Here is a 4,591-nt window from a genome sequence, read left to right as displayed (position 1 = left end):
CAGCCCCTTCTCTTACACCTTAGCCTCTAGCTATGATTCCTTTACCAAGCTTGATTGTATCTTGTCAATGTAGTTTGAATACTCCCATTTTCTTTGTAGCTATAGTGATGTCAATCATCTTTCCCTGCCCATGGACTCCCCAGATGGTATATAGGTTCCCCAAATTCTTTGGTTCCTGGGAGTCCATCTAGCATGGTGGCACTCCCAGGGGTCAGTGACCAGAGTGGCCAGAGTTCAATCCTTGAATTCTGTGCAGTGTAAAAATGGAGATTTGAACCCCAGACTTCAATTTCAAGAAGTCCTTGGCCACTTCCCGAAATGCCTTGTAACCTCACCTGAATTCCCACCTGGCCCGAGAACAGAAATTGTATTTAGGCTGACTCTCCACCTACTTTGGGTCTCTCTCTTCCTGCTTCCTCTTCCAAAGACATACATCTCTCAAGATGTAGTGTAAGTGAAATTGAATGGGCCTTTCAGCCCTCCTAGCCACATGCTTTCTTATTTTGTATTTTCTTTATTTCTTAATCTTTAATAAAACCTTATAAAGATATAATACTTTTAGCATAGAAACTAATTTTAACTGTTACAGCAGCGTGTGTGTCACGCAGCTCTGTTGTCGAGGCCTACTAGTGCTGAACCTCTTTTGCCCTTGATTAAAGAGTGATTTTGACTATTTAATAGTTCCATGTTTTTTTTTTCCAGTTGACAACCACATTTAGAAAAACATTGGGAAGATATAAAACTATTTTCATTTAAGGACATGGAAATCATAGGTGTGATTAATCATATACTAATTATGACTAATGCTGATCAAACCATATTCCACAATCATGCTACCTTCTTCTAAATTTATTCAATTAACTAAGTATCTATAAAGTGATAGATTCTATGAATATACTGACAAAAATGAAAAAAGAAAAAAAAAGACTTTCATGTCCCAACAAAAATCCCTTTTTCTACAGGAAGTTTTCCCTAAGTCCTCTTAAGTCCAGTGCCTTCATTTGGAACTATGCCCAAAGGGTGCTAAAAGACAACCTAGGTTGCCCTTTGATTCAGCCATAGCACTGCTGGGTTTGTACCCCAAAGAGATAATAAGGAAAAAGACTTGGCTGGGCAGCTGATAGTTTAGTGGATTAAGAGCTTGGCCTAGAGATGAGAGGTCCTAGGTTCAAATCTGGCTTCAGATGCTTCCCAGCTGTGTGACCCTGGACAAGTCACTTGACCCCCATTGCCTAGCCATTATCACTCTTCTGACTTGGAGCCAACAGAGTATTGACTCCAAGATGAAAGGTAAGGGTTTTAAAAAAAAAAAAAATATATATATATATATATATATGTATGTATGTATGTATGTGTAGCTGCGCTCTTTGTGGTGGCAAAAAAAATTGGAAAATGAGGGAAAGTTCTTCAATTGGGGACTGATTGAACAAATTGTGGTATATGTTGATGATGGAATACTATTTTGCTCAAAGGAATAATGAACTGGAGGAAATCCATGTGAACTGGAATGACCTCCAAGAATTGATGCAGAGTGAAAAAAGCAGAACCAGGAGAACATTGTGCACAGAGCAGATACATTATGGCACAATCGAATGTAATAGACTTCTCTACTAGCAGCACTGTAATGATCCAGGACAATTTGGAGGAACTTATGAGAAAGATGCTATCCACATCCAGAAGAAAAACTGTGGGGATAGAAACAGAAGAAAAACAATTGCTTGTTCACATGGGTTGATGGGGATATGATTGGGGATGTAGACTCTAAATGAACATGCCAGTGCAAACATCAATAATATGGAAATAGTTCTTGATCAATGACACAGTGGAATTGTGTGTGGGCTATGGGAAGGAGGAGTGGGTAGGGGAGGGAAAGAATAAGAATCTTATAACTATGGAAAAATCTAAATCAAATAAAAATTTCCAAAACATAAAAAAGGCCAGTGCCTTCCCTTCATTCATTACTTCAAGTTTTTCTCTACATAGCTTGCTTTGTATATATTTGTTTTCATGTTGTCTTCCCCACTAGATTGTAAACTCCTTGAAGAAAGGTACTGTTTTTTGCCCCTTTTTGTATCTGGCACATAGTAGGCACTTAATAATTACTTATTGATCAATTCCGTTCTTATTACTATAGGTATATATCCTGGATCCCAAATAAATTATAAGATTAACTGAAGAAAGGTACTACATCATATCACTTGTATTCCTATCATTCAGCACAGTGCTTTACATTGTAAAAAGTCATAACTATGGCAGAGGTTCCTGGGTTTTTTGCCCAACATGGAATGTTGGCCACCTAAGTTGTCCACCTTTGGTTGGTTACTTTCTTCTTGAAATAGAACTCTGGGTTATTTCCCACATTGAACCCATGATCCTACCCAGTTCCAAGTCACTACTTCTAGGGTTCCATTATTCATCTTTCTTGAAGCCTCCTTCCCACCAATCACCCTGTGGTAATGACCACTTTCCTACTTCTTCCTTGAGGTCAGGCACTGAAGGTTGGTTGCAAGGGATTTAGGCTATGATTATTTTCTCTGTAGGATAGGCTATCCCCACTCCTGAAGTCTCATTGCATAGTTTTTGGTACCAGGAACCAAATCTTGCTTTTCTCTAGGAATATCAGGGATAAAAGAGTGATGTTGACATATGCTAATAAGGGTGAAATGCCAAAGCCTTCTCAAACAAGTAAGCTCTGTCTTTCCCTCACCCACTCGTATTTAACTTAAAGCATAGCCATGAATTCCTGGTTATTACTGTGAGGCACTATGGATGCTTTCAGGTATGTGAGAACTTTAGATTACTCCACCTTACTTAGTCTAACAAAAACAGGAATGTCTACACCCATATTTAAGGATTAAGTATTTAGGAGGACAACCTATAACAGACATGTGCTAACAAATGACAAATCAGAAACAACTGACAGACCCCTGGACTGTCCCAAGTGAAGCTTAAACTACCATAGGTACATGTGAGATGCAGGAAAGTGATATAAAAACCGTCTATATATTTCACGTCACTTTCTCTCTCTGGCCTCTGGTGGTGGAGAGGTGACTAGAGGAATGTGCTGAGCATTTCAGGCATCTTGAGTGAGGACTGTTATTGTCCGGGTTTAGCAGTGAGTTTTCCTTGATACCATACTGGAGGAAGCTGAGTAGCCTAGTTCAGGTGAGGCATCTTTACTGAGCCCTCTCAGAGTTTAGGATGATTTTTGCTCCTTTACCTTCCAAACACTATCCTCTTAGAAAGCCACTAATCTTCTTCAGAGACCTCATGGCAGAGGACTTTGAACTCCCCCTGGCATAGGTCAGGCGGGAGAAATTCTTCATCTTTTCCCTCTCCCTTCTCCTTAATTCCTTCCCTATATATTAATTAAACCACCATAAATTTGCAAACTGACTTGGGTATTTTATTATTCCCTGGTGACCAAAATTAATTTAGATTAGGTTACAACCCTAAAATTATCCTTATAGTCTGGCTAATCCATGAAGGGTGTGACCAGAACTGTCAAATTTCTGTGAAATCTCTTTCCTTTCTCTCTTTATTGCTTCCTCAAGTCAGCTTTTTAAGCAGTTTTAAAGACAGCCATGAAATCAGGTGAGTATAAAACATTTTTTTTCTCTTTTCTCCTTAATTTGAATTGAACACAGCAGTTTTTGTTTTTTGTTTTTTAAACCTAAAAGTGGCAGGACTGGGGAAGCTGTTTATGTATGAATCCCCTTTCCCTTAGGGAACAAACAACCCAATTAGGCAACTCTTTCTGGCAATGCTGCCTAGATTACTCTTAATTAGCACTGAGAGGAGCCTAGAGAAAGTTTTGGCTTTGTCCTGCTCCCCACGTGTCTTGTGAGGCCACTAGGAAAATAACTAATATATATGTATATGTGAATACTACATTTTCCGACATTAATATGGCAGTTTAAGAATTAGGGACATTAAAGATTTCAGAATAGCTCCAATTTCTCATGCTATTAGGTCATTTCATATCTATACTCCTAAATACTGTGATAAGAAATGCTAACTTGAAAAAAATTAAAGCTGAAATGCAGAAAAACTTGCAAAAATCCAAAGCTAAAATGCAGGGAACTATGCAAAAATCTGAAACTAAAATATAGGAAAACATAAAAAAAATTGAAGCTAAAATACAGGAGAACATGCAAACCCAATTGGATAATTTAAAATACTTCTTACAGGATCAATTGGCAAATATTGACCCCACAAAAAAGAGCCCTGAACCTGACAAACCTGTTTCTGAACCTCTAAATGAGGAAATTCCCTCCCCCGAAATAGAGATGGAAAACACCTTTCCTATAGCTCTCTAACAGACTTGTTCTCTCATGGTCTGCAAATCTTGGCTGAACTTAATCCCCAAGACCCTTCTCCTGAAACCCAAACTTTTGAAATCCCACATTCTCCTGTTTCTTCTCCTACCCCAAAACCAATTCCAGCCCCAAGAAAATCTCGTCCTTCTAAAGAAACTCGTTCTAGTCAAACTGACCCACAGGTACCAAATTCTATTACAGGCCTTTTTCCTCTAAGAGAAGTACCTGAAATAGGATGCAATGGGGATGTGGTTATTCTAAGGCACAATATA

This window comes from Monodelphis domestica, chromosome 6, assembly GCF_027887165.1.
Source record: "Monodelphis domestica isolate mMonDom1 chromosome 6, mMonDom1.pri, whole genome shotgun sequence".
NCBI classification, from domain to species: Eukaryota; Metazoa; Chordata; class Mammalia; order Didelphimorphia; family Didelphidae; genus Monodelphis; species Monodelphis domestica.
Note: the sequence above shows the minus strand (reverse complement) of the source record.